Genomic DNA, 12,826 nt, shown 5'->3' on the forward strand with positions numbered 1-12,826 from the left:
ATAAACCATTAAAAATCAGTGTCTTAAATACACAGAAAAGGCGCCAAAATCCCTTGAGCTTCTTAAAGATGTAACACTCATTATAAAACACATTAAAAAACATAATGATAAAAACATGTATTAACCTATACATGATAAATGTATGACTATGAATAAAAGGAAACATATCATATAGAACACATAGTTGTAATGATAGTAAAGACATGAAGATGAGAAATGAGTATAAAAAACAAGAAATGAGGGTAGGAAACATGTATGCACAAAGCGCATACTATCATTTCTTGTTCTTTAACCTCCTGGATTTCAATAGTGGACGTAGGGGAACTTTCCCATTTAAACCTGGTGTCAGATCAGCCCTAAACCTAATGATCCAGTGTATCTCTCTGGTCTCGGTGTAGTTCTTAATATCCCCTCTCCTATGTGTTCTAAAGATCTGTTCCAATACCCTAAACTTAAACTGATGTGCTATACCCTCCTCCTTAGTGTGCTTGGCCAAGGCATTATGTAAGTTGCCCTTCCTCGTATGGTATGCATGCTCCCTAATCCTGTCCCTCAATATTCGATTTGTTTTGCCTACATAGTAGGCTGGACATGATGTGCATGAGGCAAGATAAACCACATCCTTGGACATGCAACTACCTATCGTCCGGATGTAATATGTGCCGGATCCATATGGGTAGACAAAGACAGGGTCAATCAATATGTATGAACAGAAATTGCACTTATTACAGGGTGTCATAAAGGGCCCTGACAAAGTACTGGGTATGTAATGTGCTTTTGGATAACAGAGCAGCCTCTTAAGATTCTTCTTGTTTCGATAGACAAACTTCGGTCGTTCACCTGTCAGAGCCTTGATGGTAGGGTCTACTGACAAGACATGCCAATGCTTAGAAAAAATATCCTTGACAGTGCCAATATCTCTGGTATAATAGATGGGAAAGATGATGTTGTTATCTGTATGAAAGCAATCCTTGGGCTGATTAAACCTCATGTCACCTGTATATAATTCCATCGCCCCTTCTGAAAAATAGGGTTTAGCTCTGTCCTCCCTGAGACTATAAATGTCATCCATCCCTCTAGTGATGTCCAAATTGCTATACCCTCGTTCCATGAATCTCATGCCCAGATCTTCCAATTCCCTTTCCAGATGTGAGACCCCAGGTGTATATCGAGACATCCGCATGGATTGTCCTTTCACAATGTTGTTATAAACAAAGCCTGGGTGCATACTGGAACGATGGAGTAGTGTATTCCTATGACAAGTCTTGCGATACACTCCTGTATTGACAATCCCACCAGGTAATTTGTCCACATAGATATCCAAAAATGGAATGGTAGTGTGTGACCATTCCATGGTAAAGTTCAGGAATGTGTTGGAGTTGTTAATCCATTCAAAGAAGTGCTCCAATTGTGCCAGTGTGCCCCTCCAGGCAAAGAAAAGATCATCCACAAAACGCCTGTAGAATGGTGCAAACTTCTTAAATAGTTCGTTCTGGAATAAATGACAATGCTCCCATTCTGCCATAACCAAGTTGGCGTAGCTATTCGCACAAGAAGTGCCCATAGCTACGCCATCTCGCTGTAAAAAGATCTTGTCTTGAAAGCAAAAGAGGTTTGAATCCAAAATAATCCCCAACAGAATAATCAAATCAATGTCATGGTCTAGGGATATGGTGGATCTCCTCATATAAGCGTCAATCATCTCTTTGCCCTCTGTATTGGGTATGACGGTAAACAAGGACTGAACGTCCATTGTCACCCATAAAAGATCTTCAACATCAGGGCAAATATGGATATACTGATACAGATCTAGCAAAAACTGTCTGGTGTCTCTGAGAATAAAACAATTGGCATCAACTAGCGGTCTAAGCTGAGCTTCCACGAAGAGTGATAAAGGTTCAGTTGACCATCCCCTGCCTGCAACTATAGGTCTCAGGGGGGGGTGTTGTGGGTCTTTATGGACCTTGGGTAGGCCCTGAATGACGGGTATCAGGGGATGGATGACATAGAGGTAATCAAATAGAATCTGATCAATGGCTCCTTCATTGAGAAGTCCAAGGAGTTTGGAATGTATTGTATTAATAATTGTATCAACCCCACTGTTTGTGATAGAAATATAGAACCTTTCATCAGCCAGCATCTGTAACATATCATGATTATACCTGTCTGTGTCAAAAACTACAACTCCACCACCCTTGTCAGCTGGTCGAATGACAATGCCACGGTTATTACAAAGGGAGTGTAGGGCTTCTCGTTGTCGATAGTTAAGATTATATTTCCTCTTTCTACCTATATAATCTTTCTGATTCATCCGATAGATGTCATCTTCCACCAGCTTACTGTAAGCAGCCACTAGGGGATGTATCGGGGGGATAAAAGTACTAGGTGTCTTGAAGGTAGTATTATGTAATGTTGTACCTGCATTTTTGAAAAAGATTTTCAAGGACAAGTTCCTAATAAATAATTTAAAGTCCTTCAAAGTCTCTTCATATCTACTGTCCGTTGTAGGAATAAAGGTGAGGCCTCTAGAGAGGACTTGTATTTCATAGTCACTTAAATCATGACTGGATAAATTAAAGACAATACCTACTGTTTCCCCTCCCACATTTTCTTGATGGTCCGGTTGGGCAGTCTCTCTGGGGATAATTTCCTCTTGTATCTCCCCTTGTTGTTCAGGTAGACCCTCTCCCCACTGGCAAACACTCTGATGGGAAAAGGACATCTGTTGCCTGTCTGTTGTGGAGAATTCAGTGTCGGTGGATCCGAAACACGTTCGGAATTAAGACCGTTACTGATTCTATTGTTCACTAAAGTGGTTGTCTTTCTCCTGACAACCGGTTCTAAGCTAGGGACCTGTATATTGTCCCTAGTATTAGTGTGCACATTGACATCAACATTTACAACGTCCAAAGGGTCTCTAATAGAAGTCGAACCAACAGATTCGACATTATCTATGACATCAACCGTAGCTGTAGTGACATTCTCTGAACATATAACAAAATTGTCATCCGTATCATTCACGGATGTAATATCAGTTGTCAAAACCTTGCCATTCCCTTCAACAACATTGGTGCAAACATCTCTAGCTAAAGCATTACTGGTTCTATTAGTATAGATGTTATTGTCCGTTGAACTATTCCTGGGCCAAGTAAAGATATTGCCCAAACGGAAATCTGTACTATCCCTATGGAGCTTCGCTCTTTTTTGATTAAAAAGGCGTCGCTCATACATGGTGACATTGTCCAGCATCAAACTCAACATTTGATCAACTACTGAAATTGGATAGTCAGTTAAAATGTTATTCTTAGCTTTCCTGATGTCTTCCCTGAGTTTCTCCTCAATAGGGAGAAAGAAAGCGTTCATTAGCTTCATGTAGTTGAGGCTTACCTCAATGTTGAGTTGTTGCCAGTCAAATAATAGCTCCGGATGCAAGGTGCCCGTCGTCGGCATCTTCAGTACCCTAAGTCCTCTCGGTACTAGTCGGCGATGTATGCAGACTTCAAAATGTTGTCGTTGGGTCTGCATACGTTTGAGTTTGAACATTTCTTGCTCAAGTTGTTCAACAGCACGATTTAATCCATCCCGATCATAGTTCAACGAGCTTGGAGTAGCTGGACCCTCATCCGGTTCCACAAATAACGCTAGAGGATTCCTCTCAGTTCGCAGGCAGTCAGCAAAACGATCCAAAAACGGACGTGACGTCATAGGTACTTCCTTGGTGTTCGGTATTGTGTACGGTAGCTCAATAGATGTTGGTTCCCCTCCAATCATGCCTCCACTGGAATGTGCAAGCTCACAATGATAATCAAAAACGAAAATAAACCCAGCGGAGTTAATGCTCAGCAGAAAAGTGAGAATACAGGAACGAAAAATTTAAATAGTTGCCGCTGAGCAAAACAATGGAGGGTGCCTATAAGAATAGTCTCCAAAACCTCCAATATGCAGTTAGTGATGAAAAGTAACAATCCAAACGTGTGCAGGATGTGATAAAAGCAGATTTTATTGTTAAAACAGGTTAGCGCTTTCGCAATAGCTTCATCAGACCTTCAGTAACATAAACCATTAAAAATCAGTGTCTTAAATACACAAGAAAGGCGCCAATATCCCTTGAGCTTCTTAAAGATGTAACACTCATTAAAAACACATTAAAAAGCATAGTGATAAAAACATGTATTAACCTATACATGATAAATGTATGACTATGAATAAGAGGAAACATATCATATAGAACACATAGTTGCAATGATGGTAAAGACATGAAGATGAGAAATGAGTATAAAAAACAAGAAATGAAAGTAGGAAACATGTATGCACAAAGCGCATACTATCATTTCTTCGGGTATACTTAAAAAAAAAAAAATATCCAAATGTCGACATCACCAATACTGACACAAAATAATTTTGTAAAATAAGGTTGAGAGGATACTGAGAATGTTCAGACACACAACCTAGAAGCATGCAATTTTGAAACAAGGTTTTTGCAGGGGAGCAAGTCCCCTGCACCTCATACCCCCTGCTAATTATATATTCTCATTCAGAAATGACACAATACTGGGGAAAGAGCATAATACTCAACCCTGGTAAATGTAACAATCTTACACAAATGCTGGTAACCTGTTCTGCCTGAAATGTGTTGACAAAAATAAAAGTCATGCATTTACTATAATGCTAGATTCCTCGTCATTTTCTTCCATCTTTCTCAACCTGTGGGTTGTTGGATCCAATCAGATCTGAAGCCAGCAAATCAGTCCTGGGTCCAGAAGCGGAATACCGAGTTTGTAGTGAGACGTAATGGTATGAGTATTCTATCAAGTGGCTACTGAGCAGATACCATCCAAAGATGCACGACTACAGAAGGCTGCTGCGAGATACTCTTTTCGTATGTGCCTTCATTTGGATGACAATGACAACTCTTTGACATTTTACATACAATGAATGAAAAAAGACGAGCAAAATGAATAGATTGATTGAAAGTAATGGCCACCTTAGACAGAAAAGCAGTATTAGTCCATTAAGATACTCTCCATCTGTAAAGATCAGATAAGGATGTTTACATGACAAAGCCTGCAGTTCTGAAACTCTCTTGGCAGAAGTAAATGCAACCAAAAATGGGGTCTTTCAAGAAAGAAACTTCAAATCCACTGTGGCAGCAGTTTCAAAGGGGACTAGATAAAGCCTTTTAGAAACGCATCACATTCCAAGGAGGGACTGGACCCTTCAAAGGTGGTCTGAGGAGAAAAGGCTGCTGTATGTTTTCCTGGTGGACAAACTTTGAGATAAGGAAATAATATGCACAACTTTGGAAGATGGGATTCCTGACCAACAATGGAAGCAGAGAACCAAGCTGTCAGTCTATAGGATTTGAGATCTGGTTGAAGCTTGCCCGATGGATGGGAAATCCAATCCAGGACTGGATGTAGAATCTAGGGTGGGGTAAACAAGGTGACTAGAGCTATAGGAAGGGGTAAGTACAGTTGTGTACACTTACAATAAATGTAGATGTTCGAGTGTATTCACTGTTGCAGTCATTACATTTGGGTAATCCTGCTGGCAGATTGTCCTCAGCTGGCCTGAATTCCAAAGTCTTGGGTCCTGCGTCGGCTGCTGTCGCCCCTTCCTTGACGTCAGGCCATCAGGGGTATAAAAGAAGCAGCCGATGCCATTTTCTTTAGTTTTTCTTGCCCCAGATGTCAGGTGCCCCCTAAAAGGGTTGCCAAAATGTATATATGTATAATTACATGCACCAATATAAAATTTACCTTCATCTACAAGCAAATACACCACATAGGTTGTATAAATTAGAGAAGGAAAGATAGGTTCCATCAGAAGAAAAGGGGGATGGTGGGTGGGTAACCTGGACTGCAACAGTGAATACACTCGAACATCTACATTTATGGTACATGTACACAACTGTACTATGTTTTTCATGTTTCACTGTTGCAGTCATTACATTTGGGTAGAGTCCCAAAGCTAAGGTTGGGAGGCTGGACAGCATTAGGAGCGGCTAGGAGGCCCTGCAGAACTGCAGTGGCAAAGCCTGCCCTGGATTTAGAGTAGAACGGCAGATGATAGTGCTTTGTAAAGGTGTGCACTGAACTGCAAGTAGCAGCCTCTAAAATGTCCTTGGTAGGTACTCCCCTGAGAAAGGCTGCTGAAGTGGCTGCAGCTCTGGTTGAGTGTGGCCTAATGCCCTTAGGTACTGGCTTGCCATGGTGTACATAGCAGAAACGAATGCAGTGGCCCATCCACTTTGAAAAAGTCTACTTTGAGATAGCCTTTCCTTGTGATCCTGCAGCATATGTCACTAGTAATTGCTCTGTCTTTCTGAAAACTTTGGTTCTGTCCAAGTAGAATCTAAGCTGTGTACGTCCAAAGAATGCAGAATTCTCTCCCCCTTGTTCTGTGGATTTGGAAAAAAGGTTGGCAGGTGAATAGTTTGGTTGAGAGCCACACTGGACACCACCTTAGGCATAAATGTTGGGTTTGTCCTCAGAGAGACCCTGTCTGGATAAAAAATGATAAAAGGTTCCACAGCCATGAGTGTCTGTAGCTCAAACTCATCTTGCAGAAGTTATTGCTAGGAGCAGAGCTGTTTTCCAAGATAAAAACTTTATATCAGCAGTAACAGCTGGCTCAAAAGGAGGCAGTGTGATTTTTTCCAAGACATAGTTGAGGTCCCATGCAGGCATGGGTGATCTCCTTGGAGGTCTTAAATTTTTGGCTCCTCTGAGGTACTGCTTTAATAAGGGATGAGAAAAGATTGGTGACTCTACATTGTAATAAGCCGAAATGGCAGAGGCATGAATTTTAATAGATGAAAAAGATAGGCCTTTGTCCAGCATCTCAGTTAAGTATTGCAAAATCTGAGAAATATTTGGCACAGCTGTATCAGTTCCTTGTGCCTGGTTCCAAGCACAGAATCTCTTCCATTTTCCAGCATAAGATTTTCTAGTACTAGGCCTTCTGGCTTCCAAAATGGCATCCATCACAGCTTTACTGAGAGGTGTGTTTTGTATGACTACATTATTCGCCATGCTGTCAGGTTTAAAGTTCTGAGGTGGCTGTGCAGGATCTGACTGTTTTGCTGGGACAGTAGATGAGGTATGTAAGGTAAGGTCCAAGCTGGGCATTGAGACAAGCTCCTTAGTATTGGATACCAGTACTGGTGGGGCCAGTCTGGGGCAATCAGTATAATCTTTGGCTTCTCCTGTCTGACCTTTAGGAGTACCTTGGGGAGGAGAGGCAGAGGGGGAAATGCATATACTGATAGGTTTTTCCAGCTGAAAGATAGGGCGTCCACTTTCCATGCTTGTCTGTGATAAATCCTTGTGCAGAATCTTTTTAGTTGGTAGTTGTAAGGGTAGGCAAATAGATCTATGTCCGGGCATCCCCATTTCCTTGTTATCATGCTGAAGACTTGTGGGTCCAGGTGCTACTCGTGGGGATCCATGAGGTTTCTGCTTAGTTCGTCTGCCAGAGTATTTTTCCTTCCTGGCAGGAATTGTGCCTGCAGATGTACTTGGTAAGTCAATGCTGTGCCCCACAAAGTCATGGCTAGTCTGCAAAGGGGGTAAGAATGTGTGCCCCCCCCTGCTTGTTTATATATCACATGACCGTGGTGTTGTCTGTCTTTATCAGTAGTTGTCCTGGATGAAGTAGGTCCTTGAAGGCTGTCGGGGCATTTTGAACTGCTAGCATCTCTTTTTGATTGATATGTAGATGCATTTGGTTTGAGGTCCATGTGCCCTGAATGCATCTTCCTGCCATGTGGGCCCCCCAGGCACAATCTGATGCATCTGTTTTTAGTGTCTGCCTGGCTGGGGGTAATGTGAATGGCTGTCCCTTGTTTTGGTGACAAGCCTTTGCCCACCATCGAAACTCCTGTTGCAGGCAGGGAATGAGAGTAATTATAGTTTCCAGGCTGTGGCAATGTTGAGTCCAAACACTTTTTAGGTACCACTGACGTTTCCTCATATACAGTCTTGCATATGGAATTAGTAGGATGCAGGATGTCATGAAGCCCAAAGCCTGCAGAATTTTTCTTGCAGATAACTGGGCCTTTGTTGCTAACATTTTGAAATAGATAGTCAGTTGCCTTTGTTTGTCTGGCGTGAGATAAGCCATCTGGGCAGTTGTATTTAAGCTTGCACCCAGGAATATTATCTCTTGAGAGGGTACTAGTTTTGATTTCTTTTCATTGACTGTGTACCCTAGGCATGTTAGAAGTCTTTTCACAAATGCCAGATGCTGTAGAAGAATGTCCTTGTTCTCTGCTTGAATTAGACCGTCGTCCAAGTAAGGATATATTTGTATTCCTCTGTCTGCAGAAGGCAATTACTGGGGCCAGGCACTTTGTAAAGACCCTGGGCGCAGTAAATAAGCCAAAGGGCAGTGCAGAGAATTGGTAATGCATTGAGCCAGCCTTGAATCTGAGGTATCTTCTGCATATTTGTCTGATTGGGACATGCAGGTATGCCTCTTTTAGGTCTAAAGTCACTAGCCAAGCGTTCCTGCCCAGCATGGGCAGAAGCTGCTGCAAAGTCAACATCTTGAATTTTGGTATATCCAGGAATGTGTTCAAAATAGATAGATCCAGTATTGGCCTCCAGGCCTTGTCCTTTCTGGGTACCAAGAACAGTCTTGAGTAAAATCCTTGTCCCTGCTCTTGCTCTGGTATTTGTTGAATGGCCCCCATGTCCATGAGGGATGAGACTTGTTTTTGTGCCTCTGCCCACTGATTTTTTTGGCAGATCTGGCCAGCCGTTTGCCTTTGGCAGGGTATGGAAATGGAACTTGCAGCCTTGTGACACGATATTTAGGACCCACTTGTCCTGGGTTATAATGTGCCAATTTTGAGAAAAAAGTGCTAATTTTCCCCCTAAGGGTTCTGCCAGGAGATAAGTGCTTGGTGCAGGCAGGGGGGAGTCATTGGGACTGTTTCCTGTATGGTTGTGATTTGTCTTCTCCAGCTTTGGAGGTAGAAGCCCCCAATTGCTTTGAGCGGTATGAACCTTGCGCCTGCCTCTAGAGCATCAGGATCTGCCCCTTTGAGGTCTGTCTGACACAAGAAAGGACCAATTCTTAGTTGGCCAGTGTCTACTAAACCTAGGTGGCTGTACTTGTAAAAAATCTTTGTTTGCATAGATTTAGCTTTGTCCTCCATTTTCTTTAACACCTCTTCTGCCTTAACACCAAACAAAGTATCATGCTGTAAAGGTGCATCTAATAATTTAACTTTAACATGATCAGGCAGATTTTGTTCCTTTAACCAATCATGCCTCCTAATTACAGAACGTGTAACTGTGGCCCTGCAGGAGGACTCTAAAGAATCAAAACCACATTGCAAAGTATGCTTTCCAACTTGTTCAGATGCATGCAATAAATCCTGCATTTTCTTGTTTTCTGCACATTCAGAGTTTAACAACATTTTCTGTTTAAGCAATGCCATGACATGTTGCTGATATTTGAGCATATGAAACTGACAGTTTCAGGCCCTTACAGCCAAGGTAGCAGATGTGTAAATCTTTTTTCCCCATTTATCCAGTGTCCTAGAATCTCTGTCAGAGGGGGTAGGGTTTTTTGCAGCGGAAGCCTTAACTCCTTTGGGACCCTGAGAAATAGTTTCTGGGTCTGCAGCAGGGTTTTTAAAAAGGAATTTATGAGAGTCAGGAACCCTGTAATATCTGTCAGGCTTAACAGGAGCTGGAGGTAAGGAGTCAGGGGTAAGGCTAGACTCCGAAAACACATCTACAATGTCTAACACGGGTGGGATGGCTAGTGGCCTGTGTTGAGGTAGTAAAAGGAAATCCCTGAGCCTCTTTTTAGATTCTGCAAAATCTTGGCTCTCCCAGTGGAAATGCTCTCTCATGGTATGTAAGGTTTCTCCAAAAGAATAGTCCTCTGGTGGAGAAGCTGAAGGTATAGATTTCTTCAGCATCAGAATCCTCATAGGAGGGAAGAGAATATTCCTGATCAGAAGAGGAATCAGAGGAAATGGAAACCTGATCTGAAGATTCATAGTCAGTCTCTTGCCTAGGGCCTCTTATCAGGAGGGGGATGAGAACCCCTGATCAAGGTAATCAAGTCTTCAGCCATTTTGAGCATCTGTTTTTTGGGCATAGAGGCCTGACCGCATGGCTCTTGAGTTTGTTTCTTTGCTTTGGAAGGTGCTTTAGTTTTTGCCTTTGAAGCTGAAGTCGGTTTGATGTAAAGATGTTTAGGTCTGAATACACCCTCAGAAGCCGGTGCCTGTTCAGCGGCTCCGGACCCATCTGAAGGGATAATATGAGGCTCCAATACCCTGAGTTTCCAGCGGCATGGCCAACTCCACATGGGAGTCGGTAGCGGCCTGCGACTCTAAAGTAGCGGGCGTCAGGGGCTGCGAAAGCACCTCACTGAGGACTGGCGAACCGGCGACTGGCTTAGGAGAAGCTTCGTCGTCAGTTTTGGGCCTCGGTTGTCTATCTCTTTCCTTTTCTTTGCATTTTTTGTGGACTCCGGTAATCGGATGGCTATCCGACGACATTTCCGGATAATTAAACCTACGTCCAAAATAGTTTAAAGCAAAATCATACTGACGCTTAATAGTGCGTTGGTTAAATCTAGCACAAAACCGACAACCAGAAACATTGTGATCAGGGCCTAGGCAAGGAATACAGTAAGAATGAAAATTCTTATGAGGTATTTGCTTCCCACAAGAATTACAATTATTAACTTTTTCTGACATCGGTCTGGAGCAAGAAAAACGTTTCCCCAACGGGGTACTTAGCTTTATTGAAGACTTCGGATCTGAAACTCGAACACGAAAATCTCAGGAGTCGGCTGACCAGCACCTGCAAACTGCTTCTGCTTCGGGCAGCGCGCGGCAAGAAAGACTATAGAAAATGGCGTTGGCTGCTTCTTTTATATCCCTGATGACCTGACGTCAGGGAAGGGGCGACAGCAGCCGACGCAGGACCCAAGACTTTGGAATTCAGGCTAGCTGAGGGCAACCTGCCAGAAGGATTACCCAAATGTAATGACTGCAACAGTGAAACACAAAGAACATCCAAACTTTTCTGGGCCAGAAAGGGGCTATGAGAATTTTATTTACCTTGTCCCAGGCTGCTCTCTGCAATAACTTGATAATCAGGGGAGTAGGAGGATATGCGTACAGGAAAACTGTCAGCCAAGCATGGACTAGAGCACCCCTTGGTGAATGCCCACCTAAGGGATCAGGACAGAGAAGTTGTTGCAGTAGGTGTTGTGTGGAGTTGTGAAGAGGTCTCAGCAAGGTTGGCCCCAGTGACTGAAAAAAAAAAATCAGCCTCCATCAAGTGTTTAAAGGACCACTCTTGATTCATTGGTATACTCCACCCCAACTTGCTCACTAGGATGTTGGACCTGCCTGCAATATGTGCTGCTAATAAGAAAGTGCTGGGAAGACATCACCCACTGCCACAGCCTCATGACCTTCTGCGAGGGTAAGCACAGGTTCCACATAATTTGTGGAGATAGCACACTACCTCTAGATTGTTGGTCTGGACAGAAATCATACTTTTGGGGAGAGAGTTGTGAAAAGCTTATAATGCTAGTAGGACCATTCTCATCTCCACAACACTAATGCATACTTTGGCCTTGAACCATACCTCTCAACTGTACAGATTTTCACAGAATATCCAGATTTTGGGTTGGTTTTGTCATAAAATTGTGGTTTTCTGGCAAATTATTGAAGACTGAAGTCAGAAAATAATGACAGACAACTAAGTTTCAGACTTTATAACCTTCAGAGAAGTCATGCTAATGCAAAACCTGTTAATCAACTTTCTAAGTTTGCAAGAGCAATATTTAAAAATTTCCCCTATTTTTATGCCTTTGTCCCAGTTTTATTTATGTCTTCGTCCAGACTTATTGCTCTAAGAGGTTGAGAGGTATGGCTCGAACCAGGTACCTGAAATGTCCTTTCTTCAAGATGCCCCACCCCCACCCCAGTAGGAAGGAGTCTGTAGATACCATAGCTGTGGGTGGGAGGAAAAAGTACAGTCGTGTACACTTACCATAAATGTAGATGTTCGAGTGTATTCACTGTTGCAGTCATTACATTTGGGTTATCTACTTGCAGGTAGCCCTCAGCTGGCCTGATTATCCAAGTCTTGGGTCCTGCATCTGTTGCTGTCTCTTCTTCCATGATGTCAGGTAGTCAGGGGTATAAAGCATGCAGCCATCACCATTACATCAGTTTTTCTTGCCCCAGATGTCAGGTGCCCCCATAATGGGAAGCAATTATATACAAGGTTACACCTCTAACAAAAAGCAAATACACCAGAAAGCTTAAATACAGTAAACAAGAAGAGAGGTATAGCCAATAGAAGTCAGGGGGCTGGAGGGAGGGTAACCAGGACTGCAACAGTGAATACACTCGAACATCTACATTTATGGTAAGTGTACACAACTGTACTATGTTCTTCATGTTTCACTGCTGCAGTCATTACATTTGGGTAGATTCCCAAAGCTAAAAAAGGGAGGAGGCAATTAGAAAGCATTAGGACCAGCTATTAGGCCCTGCAAGACTGCAGTGGCAAAACCAGCTCTAGATTTAGAAAAAAAAATAGGCAAGTGGTAATGCTTGGTGAAGGTATGAACAGAACTCCAGGTAGCAGCTTCTAGGATGTCCCTGGTAGGAACACCTCTGAGAAAGGCTGTTGAAGTAGATGCAGCCCTGGTGGAATGTGATCATATCCCCTGTGGGGTAGGTTTTCCATGGTGCTTATAGCAGAAATGAATGCAATGGTTTATCCACTTAGAAATGGTTTGCTTTGAAATGGCCTTCCCCTCTGCCCCTGCAGTA

The 12,826-nt window shown here is 42.8% G+C and overlaps 1 protein-coding gene across 3 annotated transcripts in view; it reads right to left on the reverse strand.

Annotated features, from left to right (window-relative positions):
• Positions 1-12,826, reverse strand: part of ADIPOR1 (adiponectin receptor 1) — a 726,925-nt gene that overhangs the window by 326,812 nt on the left and 387,287 nt on the right. The window lies entirely within an intron of this gene.

This window comes from Protopterus annectens, chromosome 7.part0 (assembly GCF_019279795.1).
Source record: "Protopterus annectens isolate FY-2018-M chromosome 7.part0, PAN1.0, whole genome shotgun sequence".
NCBI classification, from domain to species: domain Eukaryota; kingdom Metazoa; phylum Chordata; order Ceratodontiformes; family Protopteridae; genus Protopterus; species Protopterus annectens.